At 35.0% G+C, this 15,673-nt stretch overlaps 1 protein-coding gene across 4 annotated transcripts in view; it reads right to left on the reverse strand.

Annotated features, from left to right (window-relative positions):
• LOC150087353 (uncharacterized) overlaps nucleotides 1-15,673 on the reverse strand; it is a 521,069-nt gene that overhangs the window by 234,051 nt on the left and 271,345 nt on the right. The window lies entirely within an intron of this gene.

Below are 15,673 nucleotides of genomic sequence, written 5' to 3' on the forward strand. Positions count from 1 at the left end.
ATCTGAAGTGAATTAGCAAATGTTATCTGAAGTGAATTAGCAAATTGTTTCCAAGATGGGGGACGGGCTTCTCCTAGGATGAGGGGAAGAAACACAGAAAAGCTACTTTGGGAAGACTCTGTCAATGTGAAGATCACGCTATTTTCCAACTTGCAGGGCACTATTCATTATGAATTTGTCCTGAATCGTTAAACAGCAAAACACAAATACTAAAACAGGTCTGTGGTGAATGAATCATGCCATTCGGAATAACTGGTCAGAAAAAAATTTAGCTTTAGGGAACTGGCACTTGCAACATGACAATATTTCTGTAAACTTTGTTTTCCATTCCAGAATGTCTTGTAAAGCACTTCATAACTCTGGTACCCCATTCCATCACATTGTCTCCCTGTCCCCTCCTCAAGCTTAAAACCCAGGGCTGTGACAAGTCATTTTAATACCTGAGGCAAGAATGAAAAACTGCACCCTACTGTTAATGATGGCAACATTAGCAATTATTTAATCCTTCTTTTGGCACCCCCTTTCAGTTTTTAACCTGAGGCAAGAGCCTTGTTCGCCTCACCCTCGGCATGGCTCTGTTAAAACCCCTTGAAAGATCAAGGATATGATACAATTAAAGAAATAACATTATGAATTACTAGTAATTCAAAGGAGTTACTATAAGGAATGTGTCGGTAATGACTGATACTGTATATACACACTAATTCCAGCACTTCAGGAATCTATGTATATAGTGTTGAGGAGACTATTTTAAAAGACTAGTTCAAATGGCCAATAAGCTTCTTCATATCCCAAATATTAGTTGCCTCCAAACTTCTTGATGATGCCTCATTTATTGTAGAATTCTATGTTGGGTTAAATTTCGATTATTTTATTTAAATGATAAATTTATTGCATTAACTGGTAATGACATATTACGTTGAATTAGTAAACATGTAGCAAAATTTGTAGTATGTGAAGAGCCCCTGTCTCAGTGTTTGAGAGATACTGTTATGATGACTTAGGTCACCCACTAATAAACAAATAAAATACTTATTTTGTTTAAATTTTCTAGTTTTTGTATTATTATTTCAATGATGGCATTACGTTATGAAAACATCATTAAACGAAAGAATACCCTGGAAAGTTGCCATCACAGTGTTTTTCTATTTTTCAAGGAAACAAAGTGTTACCATTATGGATTATAACTTAATTTTACTAATTTTCAGAGCAAATTCCTACTTTCTCTCCTGTAGGAAAGTAGGATTAATATTATATTATTATTATAGATAGCAATGTCTAATCAGTTAATAATCAATTTTATTATGTTTACATCTATACTCTCATAGATAAAAATGATAAACCACATCAGATATGTACGTTTGTTGAACAAAACAGATAACAGTGGTTTTGCGACCCTCCACAGACTGCCTGAACACCACCAGTCAGTTCTTTGTGAATCTTGGCTTGGAGGCTCCAATTCAAAATAATTATGGTAGGGACCCAACATTTTGCTAAATGGTTATTCAAAAAAATATATATATAATAATAAATAAATAAAAAAAAATTATGAACACGAACACATTATTCCCAAAGCATTGTGATCTTCTATAATACCTGCACACATATATCTTAGGGCAATGTATACAAACAGGCAACCTATCACTGTGACTATTTCAATCAAACTATGAAATATCCACATTTTCATTTATTATACAAATTGCATAGACATTCCCTAGCAGGTTTCAGTAAACTGCGTCATAATGCTAAAGGTAAGAGTACACTAAATGGTACCACACAAACCACCACATAGGCAACTATACCTTTTAGTTTATTTTCAAAGTGAAGGCCCTAAAAGGTGCAGTGAAACCTTGATTTAAGATACATGTTTTGGTCTGCCAAATTATATTAATATATTATTTTTGTAATTTACTGCAATGTTTAAATTTTACCCATATTTTAAATGTCAGTTCAGAAATTTACCTCAAATGTAGTTCATTGTTTCATTTTTTGTCAAATACATCTGAAAGCACGATGCTGTATTGAAACTGTTTCTTTTTTCACAAATTTATTTAAATAAAAAAATGAATTTAATAAATAGATATATAATAAATTAAAAAAATAGTAAATGAAAATGTAATGTTCTGCCCATGTCTATTTAACTACATAATTTGGAAGTGAAATTCTTCGGAAAGACTGGTCTTCTCACCAGCTACCATTTGTTGAATTAAATTTTAGAAGTCACGAAGTCACCAAACAGTGATGTGCAGCAAGAGCAAACAATAGGAAGAATACAGGTAGTTCACCCTTTACAAGTTCCTGGGTTTATGATTTTTTTTTTTTTCTTTCAAGAATCAAGTATCAACCAAACTGAAAATATGAATGTTGATTGCAATAAATAAATACGCATTTCAAACAATACACATAGCTATACAATACAGTGCCTCTGTGTGTGTTTGTTCAGGCAGATGAGAGCATCTCGTTGACTCACATCACAAAGAGTGGTTATGTTGCTCTTCATTTTCACTGTCTTGTGTTATTTCAAATTTATCTTCATTATTAGTACAGTATGACAAAATGAAGTAATACTATGGTGAGTGGTGCTAATAAAAAGGAACAGTGAAGAGGAATAAAATGGAAACAAAATATGAGATCATATGCAAACAATCATGTGGCCAAAATGACTGCTAAAGAACCATCAATGAGTGTGCATTTAGTCGATGATAATGAAGAATGTTTGTTCAGGCAGATGAGAGCATCTCGTTGACTCACATCACAAAGGATTTACCATGCTGACATCACAAAGAGTGGTTATGTTGCTCTTCATTTTCACTGTCTTGTGTTATTTCAAATTTATCTTCATTATTAGTACAGTATGACAAAATGAAGTAATACTATGGTGAGTGGTGCTAATAAAAAGAAACAGTGAAGAGGAATAAAATGGAAACAAAATATGAGATCATATGCAAACAATCATGTGGCCAAAATGACTGCTAAAGAACCATCAATGAGTGTGCATTTAGTCGATGATAATGAAGATTAAACATTCTTTAATGTTTGTATGACATAAATATTTATTTATTATTATAATTTGCTTGATTTTGAAGGCTGTTTCCAATTCTTAGGATAAATAAATCATTGTTTAAATGTAAATTGTTTTTTGTTGACCTGTTGTTTTGTTGGTCAATTTTCATTGTTGAGAACGTGACCCCTGTTTTTCACAATACATCTATGAGAAATAAATTACCGCATTACGAGCTTGCGCTAGGAACAAATTAACTTGTAAAGTCAGGAACTACCTGTACTGAAGATCCACTACATGAACTAGTAAAATTGTTATTTCAATGGTTCCACCACACAGAGACCAGTAAATATTATCAGTAACCAATTCATAAGGAGAAAATGCAATTCCGAGTGCACTGAGCATGAAAATACCCAATTATAAAAGATCAAATAGATGGAATTAAATATTTAAATTGTTACCTAGAGGGTGCTCAGGAGAGAAAGACATTACGATATATGGAGTTGAAATTGGGAATTAAGAAACCAAACCTAGTACATGGGGAAAACATATGTGGGAATTTCTTATCTAGGTTCTACTGTATTTCAGGTGCTGCTGTCAGCATAAGTCACACAATATAATACTCAGATCTAGCAGCTTCAGCATTTTAGTACAAAGTTCCTGAAGCAATGGTACAGAAGATGAGATTTGCCTTGGAAAGAAACAGGATTTGATCTGTGAAAATGTTATCATTATATCAGAAACCATGCTCAATTTCACATTTCACCTCTGGTTCACAATTTCACATTTCACCTGATCACTTATTTATAGAATAAGTGATGAGGCAAGAATACAGAAGGGAGAACACATGAATAAACATGGAGAAAGATCGTGGGATAAGGAGATTCAATGAATTTGCAAACTTTGATGTCAGTATTAATGACAAAAAAAAATCTAAACTTTTTTCTTTCCAAGGAAAAATGGGAAACTTCCATTCTGGATAATAATTCTTTGCACACGTTATTGTGACATCCATTTCATTTTGTGTCAATGTGATTTCTCTAAACAATGCACCACTAACAAATTTCACCTAGATTATTTTTTTGATCAACACTTGTGTCCATTTAATCTGCTATTAAAAATATGAACTTATGATGGATTGCCAACTACTATATATTTAAAAAGGGAGGAATGCCATCATCTTCAACGATTTCCTTATAATGCTTCTAGGATGGAAGACAAAGTTGGCTATTTGATGAAAATCAGGGTCTACAAATTTCGAATCATTTTCAATGATATTGTATCCATTATCAAAGCAGATATAAGGGAAAAGCAGCCTATTATCAGATAGGTATTATTACATTGCCCCATTTAGTAAAAATTATAATGAATTGCATGACGGGAATCACATATAAATTATAACGGGAATCACATATGTATAATCAACTAGGCTGTTGAGCACTGCTTAACATGGAAACCAAAACATCAAAATTAAAAATTTCAATTTAGTTGCACCAATGCTAACTTTTCCAGTAAGAGGTAAGCAGAAGCAAAAGTGATACATGCTATCACTGTTTTGAATGTAATTACCTCAGAGGGAACATGTATTCATGTCTTAATATCAGATATTACGGCATGAATAAAAAAAAAAAACGTTTCTAAAAGGTCCTGTAGGAGAGATGAAACTATGAGCTTTGGGCTTTACAGCAAGATTTCCAAAGAGCATTAGCAGAGGCAAGCAAGCTTATACAGCATCAGCAAAAAAAAAAAAAAAAACCCATTTCCCCCATCCATGATAATCAGCCATTTTCAAACCACTACAGGATGAAGGCCTCTCCAGTTCCTTTTGTTTTGTGCAATGGCCATCCATTTACTACCCACAAACTCATGAAATTCATCTATCTATCTCCGCTTGTCTTCCAGGTTTTCTTCTAGCTCCCCTTGGGTACCATTCTGTTATTTTCTTATTCCATCTGTCATCGTGTCTTCGAGCTTTGCGTCCCGCCCAAGACCATTTAGTTCTTTATAGTTTTGATAAGAATGTCCTTTACTTGAGTTGGCTTCCTAATCCATGTTTCTCTTCTTATCTAACAGTCTGATTCCCAATATAATTCGTTCCATTCTTTGCTGTGTAGTTCTGAGCTTCTCTTCCATTCTTTTGGTGAGTACCCAAGTTTCACTTCCATAACTCGTGGTGGGGAGTATACATTGGTTCATTTTTTTACGTTTCAGACAAACTGGGATAATGCTGTTCAGTATGTGACTATATTTCCCGAATGCTATCCATCCAAAATTTATTCTTCTCGACTTCCACCCGTTTATCATTATTACAGCTAATAACTTGTTCCAGATAAGTATAAATTTGCAGATGATATTGTGCTTATCATCACAATGTCATCTGCAAATCATAAATGGTTTAGGTACTCTCCATTCACAGTAACTCCTTTCTGCAACCAGTCTAATCTTTTGAAAGCTTCCTCAAGGGCAGCAGTAAACAACTTCAGAGATAGTCTATTTGTCGAACTCCTTTCTGAATTTTAAATTTGCTACTGTCTTTGTCTATTCTAATAAAGGAGGTAGCGTTCTCATATAATATCTTCAGAATCATAATATATGGGGGTATCTGTGGCTTGTCTTTCCAGTGCCCAAAACATTGCCTTATGCTGTATGGAGTCAAATGCCTTTTCATAATCCACAAATGCCAGGCATAATGGTGTTTTATATTCATTTTCTTTTTCCATTGGCTGTGATATTACGTGAAGGTGATCCATAATTAAGAATCCTGTCCTAAAGCCAGCTTGTTCTTTCAGTTGATTCTCATCAAGTATTCTTTCTAACCTGTTACTGATGATCCTTGTGAACCCATAAATGTGGGATAACAAGCTAATTGGTCTATTATTTCCAATTTCTGATTTATCTCCTTTCTTATGCAGCTAAACTATGATTGCATTATTCCACTCCTTAGGCATCACACCTTTTCTAATGCATTTTGTGAAAAGTCTTGCCAGTTTTTGTGTCATGTCTCTTCCTCCCAATTTTAACAACTCTACAGTAACTTCTTCTTCCCCCGGGGGCTTTCTGATTCTTAATTTTCTTCAATGCATGTTCTATCTCATCAAGAAGAATATTCGGTATGTCGTATGTGTTACTAATTTGTATGTGTTACTTCCCCGCTGCCTGACATCATTCCCTCGCTCTTTGTATAATACTCTTCTGCTATTTGAATTATGCCGTCTCTGCTATTTATAGGTACACCATCACTATTCTTCAGTTTCAGTATCATTTGTCTTTCTGTATTACTGCTCATGGCTGCTGATTTAAGTCCTTTGTTTTCCCTTAACCATCCATTTGCTTCAAAATTTTGTCCAGTTCTTTGAATTTTTTAAGGTACCAAACTTCCACAATGACATATGGAAGTATGTTCCAGCAATTAACTACCCACTGGCGAAACGGAAATTCTGCCTCTAGTGTATAACTGTCTTTCCAAAATTTGAGTTTATGGCCCCTCAGGTTCATAATTTAAGCAAGAGAAAGAATCCCATCAGCAATGATGCCTGCTCAAACCGTTCAAAGCCTTATAACATCTCAATCAGATCACCGCGCAGGTGCCTAGTCTCCAGCCACTGCAATTTGCAGAACTTAAGTCTCTTGGTAAGAGGATCAATTCATTCCCCTCACCAATCTTGTTGCCCCTCTCTGTACTCGTTCCAGCAGCTCTACATCCTTCCTAAAAAGGGGCCTCCAGACCTGTATGCAGTACTCATGGCATGACCATTGCTTTATACAAGGGGATAATCACCTCCTTATCTTTGCTAGCAAAATTTCTGTATATCATTGACAATACCCCATGACCTGCTCTGGCAGCCTGTCTGCATTGCTCAGAATACTTCATATCTGACTGCACAATTGCACCCCCCAAGTTATAAAAAATATTAGATGAAATGCAACTAATGACACAGTGTCAGAAAGATTGCAAAGATGGAGAGAAAGATATAGGTTTATACATGTCTTGCTTGAATTCTGTTCTAATTTGTTTCAAAATAATAGTTCATTTATCTTTCTTATAATAAATAAAGTTATCGACACGAGTTTGCTGAAATGCCCATTTTCATTTAATTGCTTTAAATGAAATTATATTAATAAATTAGTAGATTACTCATACTATCTAATATTAGGAAATCAATTTTCTAAAATAAAAAGTATTGGCTTATTTATGCTCATTTTTTACTGATAAATGATAAATAAAAAATACTGATAAACTAAGTACAGAGAAAAGTACTTTGGCAATATAAATTTGCTCATAGAATTATTATTTTCATCTCTTGAACTACAGTATAATTTCAGAAATTGTAACTGATAATTGGCTATTACCCTATATCATTCAAATATTCTCTCTTGACTCCCAGACTAACTTCATCAACAAACAAAAAAAAAAAAAAAAAAATTATATGCCTTTTCAAAAATGTGAAAAATCAATAATAAAGAATGACTCGCCATCAATCAACAAAAATCCTTGTGTATGTGCAACTAAACATTATATACAGTAAACCCTCATTAATCCGGATCACCGGTAATCCGTACATCGCTTAATTATGTATTGTGTCCTAGTTCATTGTGCTGTGACGACTCACGCTGCACATACAACCTTGTTCCCAGCTGCAGTTCAGCCAGTTGTTTGTCGTTTGCTTCGCAGTTATGCCCTTATCTTTTGTGCTGTGCAGTTAAACAATGTCTTTAAGTAAGCCTAGTGTAGGGCAGAAGCATTACCATAAAACGCTTTCTCTTCACAATAAACTATCGGTGATAGAAAAACTTGAAAAAGGAGCTTCAGTGTCCAGCATCTGTTTTGAGTACGGCATCACACAACAAACCGTGTTGGACATTAAAAAGAAAAAGTGAAATTCGTAATTTTGTTCTCAAGTTTAATGTGGAGAAAGAAAAAAGTAGAGTTAAACGAATGCGGATGCCTACTGATAAAGTACTAGATGATGCTCTGTGCAAATGGTTTCCTAACTTTGTTCGTCTGTGCGAGGAATAGAAATTCAAGCAGGGGCGGAGAGACTGGCTAAACAGTTAGCACTTGAACAATTTGAAGCGGGCTCAGGTTGGCTTTTTAGATTTAGAAGACGGCATAACATTTCAAACAAGAAAATGTGTGGGGAATTTCTTAGTGCTGATTTTGAAGCTGTTGAGCCTTTCAGGAAACAACTGAATGATTTTATTCAAAAGGAGGGTTATGAATTGAACCAGGTGTACAACTTTGATGAAACGGGACTGTTTTGGAGAGCTCTGCCTGAAAACACACAAGTGACAAAGACTGAGAAACCCATGTCTGGAAGAAAAATGAGCAAGGAATGTGTTTCAGCATTGCTGTGTGCAAATGCCGGCGGAAGCCATATGTTAAAAATTGTCATTGTTTGGAAAAGCAAGAAACCACATGCTCTAAAAAACATTGTTGTAATGGATGACCTACCGGTACGCTACTACAATTCCCGCAATGCATGGTTTACCACAGAAATAACAAAGAATTGGTTCCACAAGAAAGCTGTGCCAGAAATCAGAAGACATAAAATGGAAGATTTGAAAATTCCAGAAGTAGTAAAGGCCTTAGTTTTCCTAGATAATGCACCAACCCATTCTGACGTTGACAAACTTGTCAGTCGAGATAAGAAGATTAAGTGCATGTTTCTGCCACCAAAACACATCTGTTTTCCAGCCTATGGACCAAGGGGTGATCTACACAGCAAAGTGGCTCTACAGAAACAAGTTTTTGAGTGAAGTCCTAGAAGCCACTAATTGGTGAAGAAGACAGAAGATGACAGTAGCCACCGAAAAATTTAAAATCATACAATGTAAGATCTAGGATTTACAACTTTGCTGATGATGCAAAACAAATCAATTCAAAAACTTTGGCGAATTCACGGAAAAAAACTTCTCTTAGATGAAGAGGCTAATCCAGAAACAGATGGTTGTGAGATAGAAGACTTTCATGAGATTCTACAATGAGGAGGGAGAAAAACTATGTCCTTAGAGGAGATTGCAGATAGTATAATGGGAGCAGCAGAAAGTTCAGAAGAGGAAGAAGATGAAGTGAGCAACAGCTCTCAGCCAAAAATTAAGGTAAGCGAAGTGAAAGACCACTTGAACTTCGTAATTCAGTATGTTGAACAATCAACAAATGAAAATGTATCTGCCTATTATGAACACTATGAACCTATGTGAATTGGTAGTAAAGGAAATAAACTGCAATCACAAAAAAATAAGTAATTTTTTCAAACAAGTGAATGTGGGAAGTGATGTAAGTGAAGATGAACCAGTGCAATCTTGTTCTAAGCGATTATGGACATTATGTATTTTTAATGTATGTATATACATACATATATTTACTACATATTTTTGACTATGTACATACATAATGTTGTTTAAATAAGCTTTACCCACATTACAAAGCATATTTCATATAATCTGGACTTTCATTAAAACGTACACCTCTCAGGCCCTATTAGTCCGGTTTAATGAGGGTTTACTGTATTGTAAAAAATTCACATATGCTAAATTAAAAAAATATATATAAAAATGTTTCCTTATTCAATGATCAGATCCTTTTAATTTCAGTCCTGACACTTTATAATTCAATATTATTTAACTATTTACATAAAATAATGATCTAGTGATTTTTTTTTTTTTTTTTTTTTTTTTGTTACTGAGTTGGCTCTGCCTAGCACAGGAAGTGTTAGGCAGAGCCAGCTATAATTGTGATGGTACGGGGTCTATCGCCATGCCCTCCTGGACAGTGGTCTTGTGTTTGCAAATGAAACTGTCTGTTGCCAAGGTGAACAAAGAAAGTATAACAGCCCTTGTTATGGGCAAATGGACAGAAACAGGTAAGAGAAAACTGCTCTTCATCAATAAATCAAGCTAACCCAGTGTGTCTGGGTGGAGTGCAGAAATATGCAACCAAATTCAACCTTTGATTAGTACAGACCATAACATTTAATCGCATAATGCTTATTCACATATAACACTTTTTTTTTTATACCCAAGCTGAATCGAATTACACATTTTGTAACAATTAAATAGTTTTTTATAAAAATATTTTTCTTTACACATCCATTACATTCAATGCAACATCCATGCTATTGTATGTTTTTCACCTATGCTCATCTTTACTTTGACAAATGTATTGGATAATTGTTTTACTGCTGGTCGATTAACCAACAGTTTTTCAGTTTGCTGGTTCTTGAAGATGCTGTTCCTGTTTTACTGTAAAGCACCAAGCATGTAGATTACAGCCAATTGCCTTTCTTGAATCAAAAACATTGAATGCATAAGATAAAACATTTTTAACATTAGTGATGAAACGAAAATGGAAGGACAACTCTTGGAGAACAATTTGCTGTTATGAACTTGGCCGGCAAGGTGCACTCCAATTTCCCAACCACTACTCCTTGAGAGAGCACAAGCTTCAGCTAAGCAACTGAATGCACAAGGAACATTTATCAACAATGAATTCATTGATGGTGCCAGCACAGGATGAGTCCAGGCAAAAAAAAAAAAAAAAAAAAAAAATTGAAAAGCGAAGTCATGACAAGGAAACAGTGAAGCATTGGGTACACAATGTTTGGCCTGAAAACCACAAGCACTACAAAGCAGAGAAATCTATATTTGTGATGGTATGGGGTCTATCGCTATGCCCTCCTGGACAGTGGTCTCGTGTTTGCAAATGAAACTGTCTGTTGCCAAGGTGAACAAAGAAAGTATAACAGCCCTTGTTATGGGGAAATGGACAGAAACAGGTAAGAGAAAACTGCTCTTCATCAATAAATCAAGCTAACCCAGTGTGTCTGAGTGGATTGCAGAAATATGCAACCAAATTCAGTGCCCAGATGACCTCTTATATATTTAAAGAATGACTTAGTTTTTTATAAAGACATGGCTAGGCAAAAGCATAAGGTAAGCCCCCTGCTAAATAATTGCACATACCACAAAACGGATGTTAAAATCCAAGCAGTTTAAATTGTTTTTCTTCCTAAATACATGACCAGCCCCATACAACGATTACATGAAAGAATTATTAAAAATTTAAAACACTATTAGTGTAGCAGTATGAGGAGAAAAATTATTTGCCAGATTAATTGTGGAAAGTTCGATAATGCATCAAAACTTGCAGCCCGTTACACAACTTGATGCAATTCACCTCGTGTTCAATGCTCTAGTTAAACTTGAAACAGTCCATAATTGTTTTATGTCCAGCCTCACCAATGATGTGTCCAAAGTTTGGGGAATTTTCAAAAGAGGAGTAGTTGAAAACATGGATGAGGAAATGGATGGAAGATATGTAGAGGAAGCCAGCGATGCACAAACAGAAGGAGAACTCACAGAATTATGTGCTGGTCTTCAAAACAAAGAAAATGAAACAAAAGAGGAAAAGAAAGCTGTTTCTGATCCATCAAATACAGTGATGATGTAAGCACCACACACCCTCAGGAATAGTATTTATGCCAGAGGACTCAGAAACTGGGAGATTCTTTGACCGTTTTAGAAAACTATATAAGAGCAAAAATATGCAAAACCATCTATCAAACTTTGATTTCAATATTATACATGATTGTTATTGATGAACTTGGAAGTTCATTAAAACTTATTGCATATCATTTGGCCACTTTGTAGATGAAGTATTACCTTTCACATTACTAACTCTTTTGATGGGTTTCTTTAAAACAAAGTACAGTGGATTCCGGTTATTTGGGCTACCAGTTAATCGGAGCAGCCGTTTATTTGGGGAAAATCTTAAAAAACAGAAACCAATCAAGAAAATAGCCAGGGTTTACTTCGTTTAATTGGGACAGCATGCCATTTAATCGGGGCAGGAGACCGCAGAACTGGAGACTACCCTACGATTGTCTCCGATGGTACCACGTGGTTCAGTTGAAATTCTGGAGGTCACAACTATAAAACAATTAGCATTCACCTGTTTATTGGGCTTTTCTGTTAGTGAAATCTGTCATAAACGGACAATAAACTCGATCTTACTGAATTTGCAATAATACCGACAGCTGGAATTCTGTGGGTTATTATTGGTGAAATGTGTTTACACTTCCATGGAATCTTCAATCATATAAAAAAAATAAATTTTCAGATCTTCTCTTCATTCTTATTTTTAAAGCTTTGTAACTCGTTACTCCGTTCTCACTTGCGCATATCGTGTTACTTGCAATTTGTTTGTGCCGTGTTCTTTGTTATTGATTGCTTATCTTTTTACTGCTTATCTGTTTTAAATTTTAACCCCCACCCACAATTGTCAGTAAACAGAGATGTACATATTACAGTACATATTAATTATCCCGATTATCATGTACATTCTTCCGATGTTCGCATATTTTTTTAATTGGTAAGATAATAAAGGGTAAATCTGTGCTTAATATATCTTTGCTTTATAGCCTGTGGATAATATTCCTCCTATTTTGGCTAATTAGAATCGCTGTTTAATAGAATTAAAATTCAATTCACAAACGTGATCACAATGACCGGCGCTTACTACACATTGTATAGTGAACGGTACTTTACTATGGCGAGTTCATCGTAACATGATTTGATTGTACAGTGAACCAATTGTTAAAAAAAAAAGGGGGGGGGTACATTGTATTTTTAACAATGTACATGAAACTTCGGATAAATGGGGCAAAATGCACTAGTCCCGATGTGTCCCAAATAACTGGAATGGACTGTATTTGCGTTTGGCTGTTTTTTTGTTCAATAAACAAAAAGATGTGAAAAATTTCTTTATGCTATAAATTTATTAATCATTAGTATTACATAAACAAATCACTATATGCACGTGAAAATGGAACCTACAGTCCTCTGACCTCTATACAACGAAATCGATCATTCGGTTGAAAAAAATCATTAAACAGAAATTTCGTGATAAAGAAATATGACCTTTTCAGCAATGAAAAATATTACAATTCAACATTCAGAAATACAGTAAAATATGTGAATAAATCAGAAATAAGTGGGAATGAATAATTTATAACATTTAAACACAATTAATTTATTAATACATACATATTAAGAATATGTATGTATTAATAAATTAAGAATTATTTTGTAAAATATTTGATTATAGATTTTATTGTACATCGTTCATAAAAAAAATGTTCGCATTTGCTTAAAACTCCTATTTTCTGGCACATTTTCTTCACACTGAGGCCGTGACGCAAAGTTTAAAATCTACCAACATTTCATGTTTGAAGGGATTAATGTTACCCTCATTTTCATCCAACCTAAGGTCCAAATTGTCACTAGTTCTTTGAATACTCACCAAGACATTTGGGTCATTCGGATATTAAGCTACAATGACACCATTATCACCTCCTAAAAATTTCAAGAACGATTTCTCCACTGATCAAAACTCTCACTTGGAGTTCTTCCCAAGATTGCTCAATATCATGCAGTAGTTCATCCCTCTCATTGCTGTTAAAGGTGGAAACACATTATTATCATGCCCCGGGACTCTCATCATGTCCCTGTCACAGAGTAGTACTCTGTGGTCCCTGTTTAGTGTAAGCTGCAAAGTCAGTCGGAGAAGAATCGTCACTGTAACGTAGGGTGGCCAGATTAAATATTTAATCTAGAGGTACTCGCGCTTTTGTTTGGGGTATTCATTCCTCATTTAGGGGTACAGCAGGCCCCCCGTTATAACGCGGTTCGCTTTACGCTGATTCGCTATAACGCTGTTCTTACATTATAACCCGTATCTGACTATAACGCTGTCAAAACTCACTGTAACGCTATTTTACTAGCGTACAGATTGAATTTTTGGCAAATCCGTCTTCAGTCCAGTCTGTTTTGAGCCTTTTTTTTTTTTTTTTTTTTTGACAAAAGGAGAAAATAGCCACCATGAAATTAACTACAGTAATTATTTTTAATAATTTCTACTCTATGTACAAAATTGAAACTTTCAATATGCTCTTATTTTCTTGGTGTGGATAGTTTCAAGGGAGAAATTCTTTTTTAGTACTCAAGTTGAAAAAATTTACCATCCAGTGTCATATGTTGTTACGAAGTCTGCATTTTCTGTTCTGACCTGTAATAGAAAGATACTAAAAATAGATTTACACCCTATCTCTTCTTTTGTTTTACTGTGGGAACTATAACTTGCGAAATGTTTTGCACACAATCAATCCCACGAGTGCTAAATGCGGTGCTGTTTCTTGTACAGTATTCTCTTGTCTTCTGAACTCCTCTGACCTTGTGGTTACCCGAAGTACATAAAATTTGTTTGTTTCACTGTTTTGGAAATTCCATAAACATTCTGCATGAGTCACACCATAATTGATTTACAGTACTTTTCCTGCAATAAACAATCATTTGATTTTACTGCACGGTAAAATTGAACTTTTCAGATAAATAAAACATTTGTCACCGTCTTCAGCTCACTTGCCAGAGGAATTCTAGATATCATTCAGTGCATACAGTGTTAGACATACATACAGTTTACGGTACTCAAACATCGTATCACAATCAGTGCAACGCAGTTACATTTGCAGAGAGTTATGGCGGATAAGAATGAAAAAGCAACAATGTCTGGACACGGTGCAAAGATTGGAAAGGTAAGAAAAACATTGAGTTTGAAAATTAAATTAGACGTTTTGAAGAGAATTGATTCTGGTCAAAGACAAGTGGATGTGTGCAATAATTTAGGACTGGCAGGTTCAACTGTAAGAACAATCATAAAAAATAAAGAATCAATTTTAGCAGCTGGAAAACCAGCTGTTCCCCTGCAGGCAACTAAATTGACCAGGGCTAGGCCGGCTATTATGATTGAAATGGAGAAACTTCTGCATAATTTTATTGAAGACAACATTCAACGTAGAATTCCTTTAAGTTCAATTATTATTAAAGAAAAAGCGAAGAGCCTATATGAACATTTAAAGGAAGCTCACCCCGAAAAAAATGTGGAACCATTTAACGCTAGTAAGGGCTGGTTTGATAGATTTAGAAAGCACTATAACCTGCACAACGTAGCAATACAGGGAGAAGCTGCAAGTGCAGATCAACAAGGAGCCGAAACTTTCAAAAAAGAATTTGTTAAAATTATTGATGAGGGACGTTATACTGCTCAACAAGTTTTTAACATAGATGAAACAGGTCTTTTTTGGAAACTAATGCCTAAAAGAAGTTTCATACAGAAAGAAGAAAAAAACATGCCAGGCTTCAAAGCGGCGAAGGATCGGTTAACTTTGTTGTTGGGTGGTAACGCTGCGGGGGATTTTAAATAAAAATCCCCTTTTAGTTTACCATTCCGAAAATCCAAGGGCTCTTAAAGGTTTAGCTAAATCAAACCTACCTGTAATCTGGAAGGCTAATAAAAAAGCTTGGGTAACCAGGCCACTTTTCATTGATTGGTATGCTGAGTTCTTCTGTCCTGCAGTGGAAAAATATTGTGCAAAAAATAACATTGGTTATAAAGCTATTGTAATCATGGACAATGCGCCAGGACACCCAAGCAAAGAGAGCTTAGAAGACTTGAACAATCACATAAAAGTTTTTTACATGCCTCCAAACACTACGTCTCTGATCCAACCAATGGACCAAGGAGTAATTGGAACATTTAAAGCATACTACATAAGGAACACCTTTTCCCAAGCTATTAAAGCCATCAACACTGAAAATGTCCCGAGCTTAAAGGAG

The sequence above is a fragment of the Mastigoproctus giganteus genome, chromosome 4 (genome assembly GCF_048544385.1).
Source record: "Mastigoproctus giganteus isolate SK-2022 chromosome 4, ASM4854438v1, whole genome shotgun sequence".
NCBI classification, from domain to species: domain Eukaryota; kingdom Metazoa; phylum Arthropoda; class Arachnida; order Uropygi; family Thelyphonidae; genus Mastigoproctus; species Mastigoproctus giganteus.